Here is a 23,510-nt window from a genome sequence, read left to right as displayed (position 1 = left end):
TGTATATTATGATTATATACACAATGTACAATGTATATGGTTGAGTATATATGTACACAATCTACAGAATGTACAGATCCATTGTATAGTACCATATCTACAGTTGTTGTAACAGGTTAATTGAGTATAAATCTAAATCTATATATACAGCTGTACAGATATACAGTCATGTTACGTGGTGGTGGTGGTGGTCCCCACAGTTTATCAGTTTCCCTGATTCAGGGCCCGAATGGCCTGTGGGAAGAAGCTCCTCTTCAGCCTCTCTGTCTTGGCCTTCAGGGAGCGGAAGCGCCTCCCTGACCTCAACAGAGAGAAGAGTCTATTGTTGGGATGGGTGGGGTCCTTCACAATTTTCCTGGCCTTGGTTTGGCACCGCTTGTAGTAGGTGGTCTGCAGGTCAGGAAGTTCCGAGTGAGTGATGCGCTCTGCTGAACGCACTACCCTTTGGAGTGCTTGTCTGTCCTGCTTGGTGCTATTTCCAAACCAGACTGTGATGTTCCCCGTGAGGATGCTCTCGATAGTGCAGGTGTAGAAGTTCCCCAGTACCTTGGAGGGCAGTCTGAAGTCCCTTAGGCGTCTGAGGTGGTAAAGACGCTGACGAGCCTTCTTTGCCAGGGAGCTGGTATGGCGGGACCAGGACAGGTCCTGCGAGATGTGAACACCAAGGTACCTGAAACTATCTACTCTCTCCACCGTGGTTCCACTGATCCTCACAGGTTGGTAGTGCCGCTCCTGCTTCTTGCTGCAATCCACGATCAGCTCCTTTGTCTTACTGACGTTTAGGAGGAGATTATTTTACTGGCACCAGTTTTCCAGGTGTTTAATCTCCTCCAGGTAGGCCCTCTCGTCGTTGTCCGAGATCAGACCCACGACAACGGTGTCGTCAGCAAACTTGACAATGGTGTTAGAGCTGGAAGTGGCTGTGCAGTCGTAGGTGTACAGTGAGTAGAGCAGGGGGCTTAGGACACAACCCTGAGGAGCTCCAGTGCTGAGGGTGAGGGTGGATGAGGCGCAGTTGCCCACCCGTACTGATTGTGGTCTGTCTGTTAGGAAGTTGGAGATCCAGTCGCACAGGGATGTATGCAGTCCTAGATCTCCCAACTTAGTAGTGATTAGGGAGGGAATGATAGTGTTAAATGCTGAACTGTAGTCGACAAATAGCATTTTAACATAATTTCCCCTAGCATTTTAAATTGTGATTGTATTCTATTTTGACTGGCTTTTTTCAGCAGTCTAAAATACAGTTTAGAGAAAATGAGTAAAGTCTTTCTAAGTTGATACATGTGTGGTTTAATCAACACTGCCCTGTTGTTACTAGTATTAGTAAGGAATAAGGAATCATTTTGTGTTGATATTTAATTATTTATGGACTGATTTAACTTACGGGTTAATTTATTGGGGGGGGGGGGGGGGGGGCTAAGTGGTTAATTACTCAGAGCCGTGTCAATTTCAGTGTGGCAGCATCACCAGCCTAAGCATAAGTAAGAATGATTTTAAAACAAATTATACTGTCACTAACAGATTGTGAACAGGTTCTCACCAAATAATATTATTTTTGTTATTTGTTCTGTAGATATTATACAGGTAGACTATAGTATAAATTCTTGTGTACCACCCACACACCTAGCTAATATATTATCTCGGCTGTTGGCATATCTAAAGGTAAACCGCCCAAAAAAATAGCTCACCTTCCTAAAGGTAGTTCTCAATACGCGGGTTGATATAGTCAGATGGGTGGCAGTATAATTCTAATGCGTGATATGCATAAGGAAGACATATCGATTACTGTTATGCAAAGCGTTAAGGTAGCTGTGAATAGATATTCAACCAAGAGTTGAGCAACCTGCTCAGCAGGTTTTATTCAGGTTTTCTGCAGTATAGCACCCCTCACCAGCTGCTAACAGCATTACACTTCAAAAGCAACAACCGGGAATCACTCAACACATGTTGAATCAGTCACAAGCCACTTCTACAGCTTTTTTATTATTATTTCATTTTTTTTTACCATTACTAATGAATGGCTCTCTTATGGTCCTCTTGGATTTCCTCAAACAGTTTTCATTTATTATACACCTGCCATCAAATACTCAAATACTGATGGAAGGTGCCATCTATATCCTGTAACAGCCTATAGCCATAATGCTATCTGGTTAAAAAAGCAACTTCAATAAAAACAGCCACCTCACGCTTAAATCCCTGGTCAGAATAGCAGGCTAACTGCAAAAAGAGGCAGAGGGAGGTGAAAAAGAAAGTTAATACACACAAGTGTACTGTGCACCTTCCTGAAGAGATCATATACACTATTATGCAATACACATACATACAAGAAATTGCACATAAACATCCAAAATAAAGGAGAAAGGCAAAAGAACAGCAGCTAGATGGTTGTTACCCTTACAGAGTAGAATCCTGCAACCATTGCTTCAAGGGGCAACAAGAAATCTAGATACCACAGAACAGTTCATTAACACATAATGATTGCAGCAACATGCATGTTCTTATCACACCTCTCCAAATCTTTGGCTCAGGAGTAAAATCTATGAGGACTCAGCCGGTCAACCAACAGCAGCATTAAAAACATTTAACATTTAACCTTAACACTATGCATACCGGTTACTACATTGGACACCTGTTTTTAAAGTCAGTAAAAAAGCAATACCTCTTCCTGCCAAATGGTGGAATTACAATGGAAAATAAATCTTGCCTGATTATGAATAGAACAGGAAAAATCTTCAAATTGTGTTTGCTTCTATTATTTGATAATCGTCCATTGTTTCCTTATTCTCTTCAATACTTTTTTCATTAATGATTTGCATTATCCATCCTAATACATTCACTTATGTTGCTTATGTCATGTTTACTGTAAACAAATTTTTAACCACTCAAAACTGTTTGCTATTTTATATGAATCAGTTATAAGTCAGTAGTTTGTAACTTCAAGAAAGTTGGAAAAGTATTAAAGTGATTGTCCAGTCACTTCACCCATGCTAGGGTTTGATACTTTAGTTTGGAAACTTCATTCTAAAATGATGAGGTATGAAATTGTTTAAGAAATTTGTGATTAGTTTCTTTTGTTTCATTGATTTGTGGTGGACGTTTTTAGAATGTCTTGCAGGAATTATTTTTCCCTATCATGAAAAAGGCTACCTGATAAGGGTTTGACCCCCCCAGCCAGTATAGAGGTAGAAAGGAGAGGAGGAAATACACAGGGAATGGGGTGTTAAACCTCTAATCTGTGAGATACCACCAAAGAACATCTGTGAGAAGAAATCCAGACTTTTCTTTGAAACTAACCCTAACCTCTTGCTAAACGGTTAAAACAGACTCAAGTTTCATGTTACTTTATTTTATTTTGTTTATGTTTCATTTCTTATCTTTAGATCGTGTTAATCCAAATTCACTCTTCACTGCCAATTCTTGTGATCAAGCAAATCCGCCTAATTGTTTTGATTGAGTCCCAAGTCTCAACATATGGGCAGAAATGAATCATTCTAGAATTGTCATCAAAAGAAAAAACGGGCCACATAACCACATATACCAAGACTCCTGCTTCTGAAAGGTCTACCTTCAAAAGCCTCTGACTCGCCAGCTCCGGACACGGAACGATAACTTCATCCAGCTTTGACCACAAGGGGGGGTGATTCAGTTCAATAGACTCGACCAACAGAGGCAATGAACAATGAAAGCTGGCCATCATTAAAGATGAGAGAAATTGTTTGTTCGCTCATTTCAATGAAACAGGAACTGTGCAAAATTAAAACCTGCCACAGTGCTCTGAATTGAGCTCAGTATAAGAGGGTGGAGGACAGCAGAGGTCCCAGCACGAGGAGGAGACTCGGCTTAACGCTCTCAAGACATTTACTCTTGCAAGCGTGATGGATGTCTCTCACACATGTTCCTGATTGCACATCTACTCAAAGTCACCCTTAATCCATGATCAAAAAACCTGAGGAAGACAAAAATAGACAGAATGTTTAAAAAGGTACATATATTAAATCCAATTATATCTGCCACTATATCTTTAGACTTCAGTCTAAACTGAATTAAAATCACAGTGAAAACTGAAAACTGCAGTGCTGTGGCTTTTTGGGTTTTGCCTTGATAACCATCTAATGCGAAACATGTTGCTATTTATACTTGTTTCAGTTACATTGAAGTGCATGATGTTTCCTATGTACAGTTTAAAGTGGCTAGGTTTACACTAGGTTTTAGCTTTTAAGGTACTGTGTTTTTGACCAATTAAAATGTCATCCATGCCGCAGACTTTTCTATAGCTGGAAACCGAACACTGTCTCATATGTGTAATACTGTACTGTTCTTTTTTCTATGAAAAGTTATTAGTTTTGAAAACTTGGTAATGCTTGGAAATTATGGAGGTCAGTGCTACAGCATTTGGTGGTAAGCAAGTATTCATACGAAAATCCATGTGTATACCACCTACAGAATAAAACAGAAAAATAACTTTATTTAGTGAAGACCTGATCAAGATCTCTTAGTGACAAATACAATTTATATTAAAGTAATTCTTACTAGTGCTTAGGTGTTTGGCAGTGCCGCTACACTAATATGGACTAATATTTCATCACTTTGCCACCGCAGGTCTCTTGTGCATGTTCTACACATATTAGTGAGTGCAGTGCCAGAAGACAAAGAAGATGCAGCTTGATATGCCTAAACAGAAAACCAGCAAACTCCATCTATACTTGGCATGCAAGTATTTGGTTCCTGCCGTGTTGTAAAGTTGACTACTAAGAGTGGTCCCCTCTTTTACTTAATGTGTCATTGCCAGTCCCGAGTTGTGCTGATCCAGGTTGTAAAAGCATTCAGACACAAAGTGGTTAGCACACAGTTTATTTGCTGAATGTAGCTAGGCTGTTAAAAATAAATTTTGCCCAATTCTCTCTTCTGTGCTCTGAGGCTGGGGGTTGAAAATGCGCTTTGTGCTGGTCTGTGCAGCCAACAACAGAGTTGTGCGCTTGCTTAGCTCTTAGAAATAATGTCAGTGGGTTTGGCGCTTGTGAGAAAAAATGGCTCACTCTCATAAAGGTAATTCTCAATCTGTGGGTGGAGCTACTTAGACTGGGACAGTATAATTCTAATGACCCTCATAGGTGATGTGCATAAGGAAGCCAAATATGAACAAGTTGTTTTAACCTGTGTTATCTGACGTAGGAATTCAACATGAAACTGACTGGGTTGTTTAGTTTCAAAGTTTGTGGGTATTTCCAGATACCCAAATGCATATGCATGAGCACTGAAAAAATGGATTTAAATGTGAATTTTAAATAATATGTCTTTTTTACATGAGCGTTACACATGCAGAGTTCATATGAACATACTAGACTATCACATCTGAACAGCTCAATTTGGAGAGAAATTGAGACAGAAACATAAATGTAGCAAAGTATAACCCCTTTAATAAGTAACATGCTTTTTTCCCCAAAACACATACAATATTTAAAAATAATTAATAATTAAAAACAAAATTAATATTAAATGTTACCTGCTGTTTCATTGTCCTTAAAAGTGCAGCTATTTGTGTTCTTTGAAAGTTATGGTAAGAGTTGTAGTAGGAAATGCAAGTACAAAACTGGTTCAAATAAGCTTCCAGATATAGGGACAAGAAACAAAACATTTGTTCAACATTAAGCCCTATGACAACCATATGTAGAAGTATGGAGATCTGAACTTTATTACTATCATAAATTGAGTTAAAGAAATTAAAGCCACGTATCATTTCACAGTGATAAAATTGATTAGGACTTCCTGGAGACTGCTAGAGTTCAACCCTTTTACATTCACTATGAGAAAGTGTTACATTGAATGCTACTTTCTGTTAACATATATTTCTGTTAACATAGTCACCTAGCTACTTTTCTGAGTACACGTGACTCCACAGTTACAAATATTTAATGTAAAAAAGAGGGACTCTCAGGATTCTGTTTTTTAATGTTTCCTACAAACATTACAAACATTGGACTAACTCGTAGGTCAGTGTTCCAACATCCGTAAGCGGCAACTGCTATCACAACTTGAGATCAAAGAGATACAGTACATATGCTACGGCAAGGGGGAGCCATGATGACAGGTCAAAGGGGAGATATCATCATCATCATCATCATCATCATCATCATCATCCCCACACCCCAAACATGGGAATCAAGACCCAATGAGTTCATGTACCAAGGTCATTACCAGAGCTGCTGGCCTGAGATTGAAAATCATGCTACGATGGACAGACTACCAAGACGTAGCAGACTACCAAGACGTAGCAGACTACCAAGACCAAGAGCACCTGAAGGACCTGAAAGGCTATTGGAAGATATAATGCAGATATAATGCAACTGGATTTAGTATTTCTCTCTGTTCTTCCTGTCTCTCACTCAGTGGATTTGTACAGCATTAATGTAACCGTGAGTGGATGTGCAACCAAGAGTGTGTGTGAAGGCCTTTCAACACTCATGCATACAACAAACGTAATAACGGATGTGAAGTGCTGTGAGGGGGATCTGTGTAACAGTACTGGCAGCTTACACTGAGTCTCTTCGTCTTTCTGGGGCATCTGCTCTCCTCCACCTTCCTCAGCTCAGCTTTGTGGTAACCTCCATTCAGGAAATGGTTTAAACAATTATTACCATGTTTGCTCTAAATTATAAAATCAGTGTGCATGCATTCATACTGCACCTACAGCAATTCCTAAATGATAACTTTGTAATTTCTCCGTTTTGTGTATCAAGAAAGTATGACGATGTCTAATGTAGTACAATAAAAGAATTAACCGTGGTGTAATCTTGTCCTTTAATTTCTACAGTTTCAGTTTAATAGCATAATGATGCCTCCTGTGCTATGTGACTTATTCAAGCTAATGTGACTGAGAGAACATTAGAAGAATCACAATATCTACTAAAAGTAAACTCCAATTATGAAACTGTGGGAATTTTCATTCCCAGAAATATCTGAAACCGATTTCAGAGCACAACAAAATGGAAGGAACACACTCAGGATCTACACAGGTTCATTTATTGCAATTAATGAAAAATAGACATGGGTTCTTCAAAATCAAAACAGTTGTTCATGGGAGTTATAGGTGTGTGAAAAGATGAAGTATGAACTCTTTCCATTCTGGCAGTAATTAACAAATATCTGTGAATATACTATTGACAAACTCCGGGGGGGAAAGACGGAAGTTATATGCAGGTTGCTAAAGAACAAAAGAGTACAATGGTACAGTCATGGTCATACATATCATGCACGCATCATGCATTCATCAAACATGCTGTGCACTATTGCAAAAACAACCCTGAGTAAACAGTATATGTGAGACAGTGCAGAATGAGTGGGATAGCAGTGGAAGTGATATCATTAGATGTCATTTTATTGTCTAAGGTATTTAGCTTGATATTCCTACAAGGTGCAGAGTAATAGAGGTGGCATCTGAGAGGGTGGGAGTGTATGTCAGAGTACAGGCTTTGTTGGAGTACTACTGACTATGCAGCAGCCTGATGACCTGCAGGAGGTATTTGACCCTGAGCCTGCTGTTTTTGGCTTTGTATGCTTCTGAATCATATTCCTGGACGGCAGCAGTGACAGATTACTGTGGCTTGGGTGGATGGGCTCTCTTATGGTCCTCTTGGATTTCCTCAAACAGTGTTTGGTGTACAGTACAGTCTTGATAAGAAGAAGGAAAGAAAGAATCATTTATTATACACCTGCCAGAAAGCATTTGCATTTGTATTTTTATAATATTTTATAATATTTTAACTGCCTATTAATCATTGAGTAGCATTTTAAATTGTGATTGTATTCTATTTTGACTGGCTTTTTTCAGCAGTCTAAAATACAGTTTAGAGAAAATGAGTAAAGTCTTTCTAAGTTGATACATGTGTGGTTTAATCAACACTGCCCTGTTGTTACTAGTATTAGTAAGGAATAAGGAATCATTTTGTGTTGATATTTAATTATTTATGGACTGATTTAACTTCCGGGTTAATTTATTGGGGGGGGGGGGGGGCTAAGTGGTTAATTACTCAGAGCCGTGTCAATTTCAGTGTGGCAGCATCACCAGCCTAAGCATAAGTAAGAATGATTTTAAAACAAATTATACTGTCACTAACAGATTGTGAACAGGTTCTCACCAAATAATATTATTTTTGTTATTTGTTCTGTAGATATTATACAGGTAGACTATAGTATAAATTCTTGTGTACCACCCACACACCTAGCTAATATATTATCTCGGCTGTTGGCATATCTAAAGGTAAACCGCCCAAGAAACGCATATCCTAGCATAATGCTTGTGGGTTTGGTGCTTGTTAGAAAAAATAGCTCACCTTCATAAAGGTAGTTCTCAATACGCGGGTTGATATAGTCAGATGGGTGGCAGTATAATTCTAATGCATGATATGCATAAGGAAGACATATCAATTACTGTTATGCAAAGCGTTAAGGTAGCTGTGAATAGATATTCAACCAAGAGTTGAGCAACCTGCTCAGCAGGTTTTATTCAGGTTTTCTGCAGTACGGCACCCCTCACCAGCTGCTAACAGCATTACACTTCAAAAGCAACAACTTGGAATCACTCAACACATGTTGAATCACTCACAAGCCACTTCTACACATCTACCATGTTCATCCTTTTGTAAAATCTCTGGCGATTGTGTTTTTTCCTTTCAACTCTGGCATTTTCTTCCCCCTCTGGTTCAACAGTCTGAAACTCTCTCTACATTCAAATCTAACATCTTAATTGATGTTCCAATCACTTCCATGGCCACAGGCATATAAAACCAAGCACCTTGGCATGCAGACTGCTTCTACAAACATTTGTGAAAGAATGGGTCTCTCTGAGGAGCTCAGTGAATTCCAGCATGGTACCATGACAGGATGCCACCTATGCAATAAGTCCAGTTGTAAAATTTCCTCACTACTAAATATCCCACTGTCAAATGTCAGTGGTATTATCACAAAGTGGATGACAGCAACTCAGCCACGATGTAAGCCATGTAAAATGACACAGCAGGGTCAGTGGATGCTGAGTCAGGCACTACAGACCTCCAAACTTCATGTAGCCTTCAGATTATCTCAAGAACAGTGCATAGAGAGCTTCATAGAGTGGGTTTCCATGGCCGAGCAGCTGCATTCAAGCCTTTCGTTACCGAGCGCAATGCAAGCATTGGATGCAGTGGTGTAAAGCACGCCACTGGACTATAGAGCAGTGGAGACATGTTCTCTGGAGTGATGAATCACACTTCTCTGACTGGCTATCCATTGGATGAGTCTGGGTTTGGCGGTTGCCGGGAGAACAGTTCTTATCTGCCTGCATTGTGCAAAGTGTAAAGTTTGGTGGAGGAGGGATTATGGTGTGGGGTTGTTTTTTAGGAGTTGCGCTTGGCCCCTTAGTTCCAGTGAAAGGAACTGTTAATGCTTCAGCATACCAAGAGAGTTTGGACAATTTCCTGCTCCCAACTTTGTGGGAACGGTTTGAGGATGGCCCCCTCCTGTTCCAGTATGACTACACACCAGTGCACAAAGCAAGGTCGATAAAGACATTAATGAGTGAGTTTGGTGTTGAAGAACTTGACTGGTCTGCACAGAATCCTGACCTAAACCCAATAGAACACCTTTTGGACAAATTAGAGCGAAGACTGTGAGCCAGGCCTTGTCCAACATCAATGTCTGATCTCACAAATGTGCTGCTGGAAGAATGGTCAAAAATTCCCATAAACACACTCCTAATCCTTGTGGAACACCTTCCCAAATGAGTTCAAGCTGTTATAGTTGCAAAGGGTGGGCCGACATCATATTAAACCGTATGGATTAAGATTGGGATGTCACTCTAGTTCATATGCATGCGAAGGCAGACGAGCGAATACTTTTGACAGTATAGTGTATATTACTGATGTGTTACTGAATATTATTTAAATGCTTCTTTGGTCTGGCTCCATTGACACTGAACTGAATGTAATGTGGGCACAACTGAATTTGACAACTCTGCATTACACTCTCACACCTTCACAAAGGTTGTAGCTCAAATTGTCCAGCTAAGAGTTTAAGAATTCCATTACTCTTATAGTATACACAAAAGGTTACAACATATACTGTGAATATGTTGGCTCACATGCTATGGACTCTGTGTATAATGAGTGACAAGTCAGCTAGCTAATAATTAACCTTGTAAAAAGAATTTAAAAAGCTGGTGAAAAAATGACAGAAATCAGTGACACGATCTTGCTAGGTGAGGATCTGCCAATGTCGTTACAAAATAAATGGGCCATACAACTAATTCATAAAAAAGAATTTGAAAGTCAGTTTTGCTGCATGTTGGACTGCGGAAATATGTTGAATATTAATGTTGAGACCACGTAATTGATAACTGTCAGAACTCAGTGAAATCAGTGAAAGTGTTTGGGGAGCCTGTTTACTAATCAGTGTAGCAGGGATTCTTTAACCGATATAGGTCCTTTGAAATAGCCACTTTTTTTCTTTTTATCGTGGGTATTTCTGAAAAGCCTGTAGCTATATAGGGTTGGTTCAAAATATCCTTTAAATGAAAGTGCTTCTAAACTTTGGATTTTCACAAAAATACTTTTTCACAGGTAAGAACAATGCTGCTGCCTCTGTATGCTGAGCGTTCATACAGTGTGATCTGAGGATTTGTCAGGTCATCTGTAATCATCTCTAGTGACGAAATGCTGTCATTGTGTTCGACTCTGTTGGATTCTCCTTCATCGTAGAAGAGCCGCTGAAATTGATATCTGTGTAAGCGACCAATGGATTTCCAATCACCTTCAAAGAGGAAATGGTGTCATTAAAAAAGGGTTCAACCAAGTTGAAGACATTGGAGCTAAACTCTTTGCTGAGACCCTCAAAATTAATATGCTCATAGACAATGATCTTGATCATGGTGTCCGGCAGAGTTAGTATCCCTGAAGTCAGTACAGGAACAGATGAGACTGAGACAGTGGAAAAAGAGCAGGACTCCCTCTTCATATATAGGAGGGCTGCAGTGGGTGGGAGTGGGAGGATCTGCAGGTTGTTCCCAGGCACTGGAAACAGATACCTGCACTGTATCCCAAAACAAAACCGGCCAAGCCAATAGTTTCCAGCAGCCATTTAAATGGCACTGAAGATTTACAACACATCATTGCTGACCTGCATTCAGCAAGTGCTACTGCCTGAAACTGGAAAACAGACAGGAATGTGGAATTAGTAGCTTTGGGCCTTGCCAAAAGCTTACGCTGTCACACTATTAACTGTGCTTTTGACTGGATCTCTAACTCCCTCCCTCCTTTTCTCTCTCCTTCCCTTAACCTTCCCTCTATGCAGATACCTATCTCTATCCTACACAAGGTTCATCAGGAATAGTAGCTGTATAGCTGCTCCCCTCATGGCTCTACTAAAGGGAGCACCCACAAAGCTGCAGCTGCTGAGGCACTCATCTGTGCATTAAAAAAGTCAATCATGATGGCTCCATTGCTCAAACAACCTGATCTTTCTAAAGCTTTTATACTTGAGGTAGACGCTTCGGAAACAGGCGTAGGAGCAGTGTTGTGTCAGCGTGTAGGACCCAAACAGAAGCTCCATCTCATAGCCGTTTACTCCCACACACTCGCTGAATGTTACTACTTGCGGTAAATCTAGCAATCCAGGAGTGGAGACATTGGTTAGAAAGAACCAAGCACCCTTTTAGTGTGATCACTGACCACAAGAACCTGGGATGCATGAAGTCAGTTAAACATCTGAACATCCTAGTGCACATAAGGAGGATCCTCCAGCACCTGACCCCTCAGCAGTCCATCCTCTCACGCCCTGCTCACAAGAGGATGCTCTTCTTCAGTGTCCTGCCTCTGCTGCACCCTGTCTTCAGGATGACACTATCTTAAAGACACTCTGGTCACTGGAGGCCTTGCCACTACCACAGCTAGGATGACTCCATCTCCATTGCACCCCGCACTGCTATTCTCTGAAAGACTCATGAATTTGTTCTTTTTTCCTTTCCAACACACCTGACTGAAGAGCTTGATATTTCACAGGTCAGACACTCTCGTCCAGAGCAACTTACAAATTTCAGTCATATTACAGAGGTAGGCAAGTGAAGTCTTAGGAGCCTTGTACAAGGACCCTAATTGGTATAGCATAGAGTACTTGTCGAACAGGATTTGAACCCCATGCCCCCTCAGGGGCAGAGTGCTGTTACCCACAGCACTGATCGTTGATTGTCGTTAAAACAAGAATGTTCAGTGAAAGCACCTGCAGTCAACTAGTCTTGAGAAACAACTGGTCAGTTGCCTAAACATGTGTCTGTTAAAACAAAGACATTACAGGCTCAAAAGGAAATAAAAGCATATTTGTGCTGTCCTTTAAATAATGATTCGGTGACCAGCAGTTATGCACAGATCATTGCAAATGCCCCATTAATCAAATGCATGCACTCCAATTGTACCTTCCACAAATATTTTGTTTGCTGATGGGCGGAAACATGCCTAAAGTATATTCTATAGTATGGAATGTGATGGAAGCTTTGTATACATCTGATCTAACAGGAATGAAATGCAAGTGTGCCCTAAAAATGACATTGAAAAGCACAAAAAAACATTTTGCTAATAATAAAACCCTTTTAGAATATCCAATAAATGCATGTAAAGCATATTTATGAGTGCATGTTGTCAATGCATGATCATCATAGAAGACCCTTAGATTTTTTAAATAATTCTTTTTATTATTTTATGCCATGTTTTAAAAAAATGACACAGCAGATATCAAAATTACAAGAGAGATAGGGGAGAAAAAGCATTTTATTCTTTTCTTATCAGGGCTAGTCACGCAGATTCTTTATTGGGTATCCCAGTAGCCTGGAGAACGAAAAGGTTCCCACACCTGAAAAGTTCTCTGGAAATAATAATAGTAAATGAAGTCAAATTTTTTGTGACCACAGAGTAAAGCTACTACACTGCTGCTGCATATTCAACATATGATGAGGGTATGTAAAATACATATGTAATTTATATTTTCATGTAGACCGTGTTTACTACCTGCATTAGATCTTCTGCTCCTTAAATTCAGCATTAATCGAGTTCCCAGAGTTGCTCCTATACTCATGAATTTGTTCTTTTTTCCTTTCCAACACACCTTACTGAAGGGCTTGATATTTCACAGGTCAGACCATCTCGTTCAGAGCAACTTACAAATTTCAGTCATATTACAGAGGTAGGCAAGTGAAGTCTTAGGAGCCTTGTACAAGGACCCTAATTGGTATAGCATAGAGTACTTGTCGAACAGGATTTGAACCCCATGTCCCCTCAGGGGCAGAGTGCTGTTACCCACAGCACTGATCGTTGATTGACATGTTAAAACAAGAATGTTCAGTGAAAGCACCTGCAGTCAACTAGTCTTGAGAAACAACTGGTCAGTTGCCTAAACATGTGTCTGTTAAAACAAAGACATTACAGGCTCAAAAGGAAATAAAAGCATATTTGTGCTGTCCTTTAAATAATGATTCGGTGACCAGCAGTTATGCACAGATCATTGCAAATGCCCCATTAATCAAATGCATGCACTCCAATTGTACCTTCCACAAATATTTTGTTTGCAGATGGGCGGAAACATGCCTAACGTATATTCTATAGTATGGAATGTGATAGAAGCTTTGTGTACATCTGATCTAACAGGAATGAAATGCAAGTGTGCCCTAAAAATGACATTGAAAAGCACAAAAAAAGCATTTTGCTAATAATATAACCCTTTTAGAATATACAATAAATGCATGTAAAGCATATTTATGAGTGCATGTTGTCAATGCATGATGATCATAGAAGACCCTTAGATTTTTTAAATTATTCTTTTTATTATTTTATGCCATGTTTTAAAAAAACGACACAGCAAATATCAAAATTACAAGAGAGATAGGGGAGAAAAAGCATTTTATTCTTTTCTTATCAGGGCTACTCACACAGATTCTTTATTGGGTATCCCAGTAGCCTGGAGAACGAAAAGGTTCCCACACCTGAAAAGTTCTCTGGAAATAATAATAGTAAATGAAGTAATTTTTTTTGTGACCACAGAGTAAAGCTACTACACTACTGCTGCATATCCAACATATGATGAGTGTATGTAAAATACATATGTAATTTATATTTTCATGTAGACCCTGTTTACTACCTGCATTAGATCTTCTGCTCCTTAAATTCAGCATTAATGGAGTTCCCAGAGTTGCTCCTATACTCATGAATTTGTTCTTTTTTCCTTTCCAACACACCTGACTGAAGGGCTTGATATTTCACAGGTCAGACACTCTCGTCCAGAGCAACTAACAAATTTCAGTCATATTACAGAGGTAGGCAAGTGAAGTCTTAGGAGCCTTGTACAAGGACCCTAATTGGTATAGCATAGAGTACTTGTCGAACAGGATTTGAACCCCATGCCCCCTCAGGGGCAGAGTGCTGTTACCCACAGCACTGATCGTTGATTGTCGTTAAAACAAGAATGTTCAGTGAAAGCACCTGCAGTCAACTAGTCTTGAGAAACAACTGGTCAGTTGCCTAAACATGTGTCTGTTAAAACAAAGACATTACAGGCTCAAAAGGAAATAAAAGCATATTTGTGCTGTCCTTTAAATAATGATTCGGTGACCAGCAGTTATGCACAGATCATTGCAAATGCCCCATTAATCAAATGCATGCACTCCAATTGTACCTTCCACAAATATTTTGTTTGCTGATGGGCGGAAACATGCCTAAAGTATATTCTATAGTATGGAATGTGATGGAAGCTTTGTATACATCTGATCTAACAGGAATGAAATGCAAGTGTGCCCTAAAAATGACATTGAAAAGCACAAAAAAAACATTTTGCTAATAATAAAACCCTTTTAGAATATCCAATAAATCCATGTAAAGCATATTTATGAGTGCATGTTGTCAATGCATGATCATCATAGAAGACCCTTAGATTTTTTAAATAATTCTTTTTATTATTTTATGCCATGTTTTAAAAAAATGACACAGCAGATATCAAAATTACAAGAGAGATAGGGGAGAAAAAGCATTTTATTCTTTTCTTATCAGGGCTAGTCACGCAGATTCTTTATTGGGTATCCCAGTAGCCTGGAGAACGAAAAGGTTCCCACACCTGAAAAGTTCTCTGGAAATAATAATAGTAAATGAAGTAATTTTTTTTGTGACCACAGAGTAAAGCTACTACACTACTGCTGCATATCCAACATATGATGAGTGTATGTAAAATACATATGTAATTTATATTTTCATGTAGACCCTGTTTACTACCTGCATTAGATCTTCTGCTCCTTAAATTCAGCATTAATGGAGTTCCCAGAGTTGCTCCTATACTCATGAATTTGTTCTTTTTTCCTTTCCAACACACCTGACTGAAGGGCTTGATATTTCACAGGTCAGACACTCTCGTCCAGAGCAACTAACAAATTTCAGTCATATTACAGAGGTAGGCAAGTGAAGTCTTAGGAGCCTTGTACAAGGACCCTAATTGGTATAGCATAGAGTACTTGTCGAACAGGATTTGAACCCCATGCCCCCTCAGGGGCAGAGTGCTGTTACCCACAGCACTGATCGTTGATTGTCGTTAAAACAAGAATGTTCAGTGAAAGCACCTGCAGTCAACTAGTCTTGAGAAACAACTGGTCAGTTGCCTAAACATGTGTCTGTTAAAACAAAGACATTACAGGCTCAAAAGGAAATAAAAGCATATTTGTGCTGTCCTTTAAATAATGATTCGGTGACCAGCAGTTATGCACAGATCATTGCAAATGCCCCATTAATCAAATGCATGCACTCCAATTGTACCTTCCACAAATATTTTGTTTGCTGATGGGCGGAAACATGCCTAACGTATATTCTATAGTATGGAATGTGATGGAAGCTTTGTATACATCTGATCTAACAGGAATGAAATGCAAGAGTGCCCTAAAAATGACATTGAAAAGCACAAAAAAACATTTTGCTAATAATAAAACCCTTTTAGAATATCCAATAAATGCATGTAAAGCATATTTATGAGTGCATGTTGTCAATGCATGATCATCATAGAAGACCCTTAGATTTTTTAAATAATTCTTTTTATTATTTTATGCCATGTTTTAAAAAAATGACACAGCAGATATCAAAATTACAAGAGAGATAGGGGAGAAAAAGCATTTTATTCTTTTCTTATCAGGGCTAGTCACGCAGATTCTTTATTGGGTATCCCAGTAGCCTGGAGAACGAAAAGGTTCCCACACCTGAAAAGTTCTCTGGAAATAATAATAGTAAATGAAGTCAAATTTTTTGTGACCACAGAGTAAAGCTACTACACTGCTGCTGCATATTCAACATATGATGAGGGTATGTAAAATACATATGTAATTTATATTTTCATGTAGACCGTGTTTACTACCTGCATTAGATCTTCTGCTCCTTAAATTCAGCATTAATCGAGTTCCCAGAGTTGCTCCTATACTCATGAATTTGTTCTTTTTTCCTTTCCAACACACCTGACTGAAGGGCTTGATATTTCACAGGTCAGACCATCTCGTTCAGAGCAACTTACAAATTTCAGTCATATTACAGAGGTAGGCAAGTGAAGTCTTAGGAGCCTTGTACAAGGACCCTAATTGGTATAGCATAGAGTACTTGTCGAACAGGATTTGAACCCCATGCCCCCTCAGGGGCAGAGTGCTGTTACCCACAGCACTGATCGTTGATTGTCGTTAAAACAAGAATGTTCAGTGAAAGCACCTGCAGTCAACTAGTCTTGAGAAACAACTGGTCAGTTGCCTAAACATGTGTCTGTTAAAACAAAGACATTACAGGCTCAAAAGGAAATAAAAGCATATTTGTGCTGTCCTTTAAATAATGATTCGGTGACCAGCAGTTATGCACAGATCATTGCAAATGCCCCATTAATCAAATGCATGCACTCCAATTGTACCTTCCACAAATATTTTGTTTGCTGATGGGCGGAAACATGCCTAAAGTATATTCTATAGTATGGAATGTGATGGAAGCTTTGTATACATCTGATCTAACAGGAATGAAATGCAAGTGTGCCCTAAAAATGACATTGAAAAGCACAAAAAAAACATTTTGCTAATAATAAAACCCTTTTAGAATATCCAATAAATCCATGTAAAGCATATTTATGAGTGCATGTTGTCAATGCATGATCATCATAGAAGACCCTTAGATTTTTTAAATAATTCTTTTTATTATTTTATGCCATGTTTTAAAAAAATGACACAGCAGATATCAAAATTACAAGAGAGATAGGGGAGAAAAAGCATTTTATTCTTTTCTTATCAGGGCTAGTCACGCAGATTCTTTATTGGGTATCCCAGTAGCCTGGAGAACGAAAAGGTTCCCACACCTGAAAAGTTCTCTGGAAATAATAATAGTAAATGAAGTAATTTTTTTTGTGACCACAGAGTAAAGCTACTACACTACTGCTGCATATCCAACATATGATGAGTGTATGTAAAATACATATGTAATTTATATTTTCATGTAGACCCTGTTTACTACCTGCATTAGATCTTCTGCTCCTTAAATTCAGCATTAATGGAGTTCCCAGAGTTGCTCCTATACTCATGAATTTGTTCTTTTTTCCTTTCCAACACACCTGACTGAAGGGCTTGATATTTCACAGGTCAGACACTCTCGTCCAGAGCAACTAACAAATTTCAGTCATATTACAGAGGTAGGCAAGTGAAGTCTTAGGAGCCTTGTACAAGGACCCTAATTGGTATAGCATAGAGTACTTGTCGAACAGGATTTGAACCCCATGCCCCCTCAGGGGCAGAGTGCTGTTACCCACAGCACTGATCGTTGATTGTCGTTAAAACAAGAATGTTCAGTGAAAGCACCTGCAGTCAACTAGTCTTGAGAAACAACTGGTCAGTTGCCTAAACATGTGTCTGTTAAAACAAAGACATTACAGGCTCAAAAGGAAATAAAAGCATATTTGTGCTGTCCTTTAAATAATGATTCGGTGACCAGCAGTTATGCACAGATCATTGCAAATGCCCCATTAATCAAATGCATGCACTCCAATTGTACCTTCCACAAATATTTTGTTTGCTGATGGGCGGAAACATGCCTAAAGTATATTCTATAGTATGGAATGTGATGGAAGCTTTGTATACATCTGATCTAACAGGAATGAAATGCAAGTGTGCCCTAAAAATGACATTGAAAAGCACAAAAAAACATTTTGCTAATAATAAAACCCTTTTAGAATATCCAATAAATGCATGTAAAGCATATTTATGAGTGCATGTTGTCAATGCATGATCATCATAGAAGACCCTTAGATTTTTTAAATAATTCTTTTTATTATTTTATGCCATGTTTTAAAAAAATGACACAGCAGATATCAAAATTACAAGAGAGATAGGGGAGAAAAAGCATTTTATTCTTTTCTTATCAGGGCTAGTCACGCAGATTCTTTATTGGGTATCCCAGTAGCCTGGAGAACGAAAAGGTTCCCACACCTGAAAAGTTCTCTGGAAATAATAATAGTAAATGAAGTCAAATTTTTTGTGACCACAGAGTAAAGCTACTACACTGCTGCTGCATATTCAACATATGATGAGGGTATGTAAAATACATATGTAATTTATATTTTCATGTAGACCGTGTTTACTACCTGCATTAGATCTTCTGCTCCTTAAATTCAGCATTAATCGAGTTCCCAGAGTTGCTCCTATACTCATGAATTTGTTCTTTTTTCCTTTCCAACACACCTGACTGAAGGGCTTGATATTTCACAGGTCAGACCATCTCGTTCAGAGCAACTTACAAATTTCAGTCATATTACAGAGGTAGGCAAGTGAAGTCTTAGGAGCCTTGTACAAGGACCCTAATTGGTATAGCATAGAGTACTTGTCGAACAGGATTTGAACCCCATGCCCCCTCAGGGGCAGAGTGCTGTTACCCACAGCACTGATCGTTGATTGACATGTTAAAACAAGAATGTTCAGTGAAAGCACCTGCAGTCAACTAGTCTTGAGAAACAACTGGTCAGTTGCCTAAACATGTGTCTGTTAAAACAAAGACATTACAGGCTCAAAAGGAAATAAAAGCATATTTGTGCTGTCCTTTAAATAATGATTCGGTGACCAGCAGTTATGCACAGATCATTGCAAATGCCCCATTAATCAAATGCATGCACTCCAATTGTATCTTCCACAAATATTTTGTTTGCAGATAGGCGGAAACATGCCTAACGTATATTCTATAGTATGGAATGTGATGGAAGCTTTGTATACATCTGATCTAACAGGAATGAAATACAAGTGAGCTTGGTGTGGGGAGGGATTTTGGCTGGCAGGCTGACACGAACAGCCTTCTTCTCTGTTCTAGTGTTGCTGCTTCCTTTCTCCACTGTGAAAGTATTGCTCAAAGTGAGGCTGCTCTCTGCCTTCACTAAACCCACATTCACCTCAAAGTTTGCTCCCACACTGATGCTTGATTCGTTGCGGAAGCTGAAGGTATCAGTGACAGCCTGCTCGTACTCTTGATCCAGCTCCGTGGAGAAGTTTTGCTCATGATCTGTATCATTGCAACCATCCAGGATGTCAATGACAACAGATGACACGTGTTCCTCCTTCTGGCCCCAGAGGACCTCAGCTGTTATAATGGACCTGCCCGGGTTTAGAGGGCGCACATGAGAGACTTTGTCATTGAACCAGCCATAGTTAGGCACATCACAAGATGCTCTGGCCACCATCATAGCGCCACCTCTATTTGAATGCTCATAAAGGACCCAGGCTCCTCTCTGCACCTTGTGAGAAGAAGCTGTATCATTGAAAGAGCCATAAGCCAGGTTTGTCTCACAGGTAAGAACAATGCTGCTACCTCTGTATGCCGAGTGTTCATACAGTGTGATCTGAGGATTTGTCAGGTCATCTGTAATCATCTCTAGTGACGAAATGCTGTCATTGGGATTCACTCTGTTGTATTCTCCTTCTTCGTAGACAGCCTGGGAGCCACTGAAATTGATATCTGTGTAAGCCACCCATGGATTTCCAATCACCTTCAAAGAGGAAATGGTGTCATTGAAAAAGTGCTCAACCAAGTTGGAGATATTGGAGGTAAACTCTTTGCTGAGACCCTCAAAATTAATATGCTCATAGACAATGATCTTGTTCATGGTGTCCGGCAGAGTTAGTATCCCTGAAGTCAGTACAGGAACAGATGAGACTGAGACAGTGGAAAAAGAGCAGGACTCCCTCTTCATATATAGGAGGGCTGCAGTGGGTGGGAGTGGGAGGATCTGCAGGTTGTTCCCAAGCACAGGAAACAGATACCTGCACTGTATCCCAAAACAAAACCGGCCAAGCCAATAGTTTCCAGAAGCCATTTAAATGGCAATGAAGATTTAGATTTTTTAAATAATTATTTTTATTATTTTATGCCATGTTTTAAAAAAACGACACAGCACATATGATGAGGGTATGTAAAATACATATGTAATTTATATTTTCATGTAGACCGTGTTTACTACCTGCATTAGATCTTCTGCTCCTTAAATTCAGCATTAATCGAGTTCCCAGAGTTGCTCCTATACTCATGAATTTGTTCTTTTTTCCTTTCCAACACACCTGACTGAAGGGCTTGATATTTCACAGGTCAGACACTCTCGTTCAGACCAACTTACAACTTTCAGTCATATTACAGAGGTAGGCATGTGAAGTCTTAGGAGTCTTGTACAAGGACCCTAATTGGTATAGCATAGAGTACTTGTCGAACAGGATTTGAACCCCATGCCCCCTCAGGGGCAGAGTGCTGTTACCCACAGCACTGATCGTTGATTGTCGTTAAAACAAGAATGTTCAGTGAAAGCACCTGCAGTCAACTAGTCTTGAGAAACAACTGGTCAGTTGCCTAAACATGTGTCTGTTAAAACAAAGACATTACAGGCTCAAAAGGAAATAAAAGCATATTTGTGCTGTCCTTTAAATAATGATTCGGTGACCAGCAGTTATGCACAGATCATTGCAAATGCCCCATTAATCAAATGCATGCATTCCAATTGTACCTTCCACAAATATTTTGTTTGCAGATGGGCGGAAACATGCCTAACGTATATTCTATAGTATGGAATGTGATAGAAGCTTTATATACATCTGATCTAACAGGAATGAAATGCAAGTGTGCCCTAAAAATGACATTGAAAAGCGCAAAAAAAGCATTTTGCTAATAATATAACCCTTTTAGAATATCCAATAAATGCATGTAAAGCATATTTATGAGTGCATGTTGTCAATGCATGATCATCATAGAAGACCCTTAGATTTTTTAAATAATTCTTTTTATTATTTTATGCCATGTTTTAAAAAAACGACACAGCAGATATCAAAATTACAAGAGAGATAGGGGAGAAAAAGCATTTTATTCTTTTCTTATCAGGGCTAGTCACGCAGATTCTTTATTGGGTATCCCAGTAGCCTGGAGAACGAAAAGGTTCCCACACCTGAAAAGTTCTCTGGAAATAATAATAGTAAATGAAGTCAAATTTTTTGTGACCACAGAGTAAAGCTACTACACTGCTGCTGCATATTCAACATATGATGAGGGTATGTAAAATACATATGTAATTTATATTTTCATGTAGACCGTGTTTACTACCTGCATTAGATCTTCTGCTCCTTAAATTCAGCATTAATCGAGTTCCCAGAGTTGCTCCTATACTCATGAATTTGTTCTTTTTTCCTTTCCAACACACCTGACTGAAGGGCTTGATATTTCACAGGTCAGACCATCTCGTTCAGAGCAACTTACAAATTTCAGTCATATTACAGAGGTAGGCAAGTGAAGTCTTAGGAGCCTTGTACAAGGACCCTAATTGGTATAGCATAGAGTACTTGTCGAACAGGATTTGAACCCCATGCCCCCTCAGGGGCAGAGTGCTGTTACCCACAGCACTGATCGTTGATTGACATGTTAAAACAAGAATGTTCAGTGAAAGCACCTGCAGTCAACTAGTCTTGAGAAACAACTGGTCAGTTGCCTAAACATGTGTCTGTTAAAACAAAGACATTACAGGCTCAAAAGGAAATAAAAGCATATTTGTGCTTTCCTTTAAATAATGATTCGGTGACCAGCAGTTATGCACAGATCATTGCAAATGCCCCATTAATCAAATGCATGCACTCCAATTGTATCTTCCACAAATATTTTGTTTGCAGATAGGCGGAAACATGCCTAACGTATATTCTATAGTATGGAATGTGATGGAAGCTTTGTATACATCTGATCTAACAGGAATGAAATACAAGTGAGCTTGGTGTGGGGAGGGATTTTGGCTGGCAGGCTGACACGAACAGCCTTCTTCTCTGTTCTAGTGTTGCTGCTTCCTTTCTCCACTGTGAAAGTATTGCTCAAAGTGAGGCTGCTCTCTGCCTTTACTAAACCCACATTCACCTCAAAGTTTGCTCCCACACTGATGCTTGATTCGTTGCGGAAGCTGAAGGTATCAGTGACAGCCTGCTCGTACTCTTGATCCAGCTCCGTGGAGAAGTTTTGCTCATGATCTGTATCATTCCGACCATCCAGGATGTCAATGACAACAGATGACACGTGTTCCTCCTTCTGGCCCCAGAGGACCTCAGCTGTTATAATGGACCTGCCCGGGTTTAGAGGGCGCACATGAGAGACTTTGTCATTGAACCAGCCATAGTTAGGCACATCACAAGATGCTCTGGCCACCATCATAGCGCCACCTCTATTTGAATGCTCATAAAGGACCCAGGCTCCTCTCTGCACCTTGTGAGAAGAAGCTGTATCATTGAAAGAGCCATAGGCCAGGTTTGTCTCACAGGTAAGAACAATGCTGCTACCTCTGTATGCCGAGTGTTCATACAGTGTGATCTGAGGATTTGTCAGGTCATCTGTAATCATCTCTAGTGATGAAATGCTGTCATTGGGATTCACTCTGTTGTATTCTCCTTCTTCGTAGACAGCCTGGGAGCCACTGAAATTGATATCTGTGTAAGCCACCCATGGATTTCCAATCACCTTCAAAGAGGAAATGGTGTCATTGAAAAAGTGCTCAACCAAGTTGGAGACATTGGAGGTAAACTCTTTGCTGAGACCCTCAAAATTAATATGCTCATAGACAATGATCTTGTTCATGGTGTCCGGCAGAGTTAGTATCCCTGAAGTCAGTACAGGAACAGATGAGACTAAGACAGTGGAAAAAGAGCAGGACTCCCTCTTCATATATAGGAGGGCTGCAGTGGGTGGGAGTGGGAGGATCTGCAGGTTGTTCCCAAGCACTGGAAACAGATACCTGCACTGTATCCCGAAACAAAACCGGCCAAGCCAATAGTTTCCAGAAGCCATTTAAATGGCACTCAAGATTTAGATTTTTTAAATAATTCTTTTTATTATTTTATGCCATGTTTTAAAAAAACGACACAGCAGATATCAAAATTACAAGAGAGATAGGGGAGAAAAAGCATTTTATTCTTTTCTTATCAGTGCTAGTCACGCAGATTCTTTATT

At 39.5% G+C, this 23,510-nt stretch overlaps 2 pseudogenes; both read right to left on the bottom strand.

Moving 5' to 3' along the window:
- Positions 1-13,033: 13,033 nt before the first annotated feature.
- Positions 13,034-20,154, bottom strand: LOC145652996 (epidermal differentiation-specific protein pseudogene; annotated as a pseudogene).
- Positions 20,155-21,637: 1,483 nt separating this feature from the next.
- LOC145652995 (epidermal differentiation-specific protein pseudogene) lies at positions 21,638-23,138 on the bottom strand (annotated as a pseudogene).
- Between the last annotated feature and the right edge of the window lie 372 nt (positions 23,139-23,510).

Source organism: Electrophorus electricus, chromosome 21, assembly GCF_041902795.1.
Source record: "Electrophorus electricus isolate QZ-2024a chromosome 21, ASM4190279v1, whole genome shotgun sequence".
NCBI classification, from domain to species: domain Eukaryota; kingdom Metazoa; phylum Chordata; class Actinopteri; order Gymnotiformes; family Gymnotidae; genus Electrophorus; species Electrophorus electricus.
This window is presented reverse-complemented; position numbering and strand designations above follow the sequence as displayed.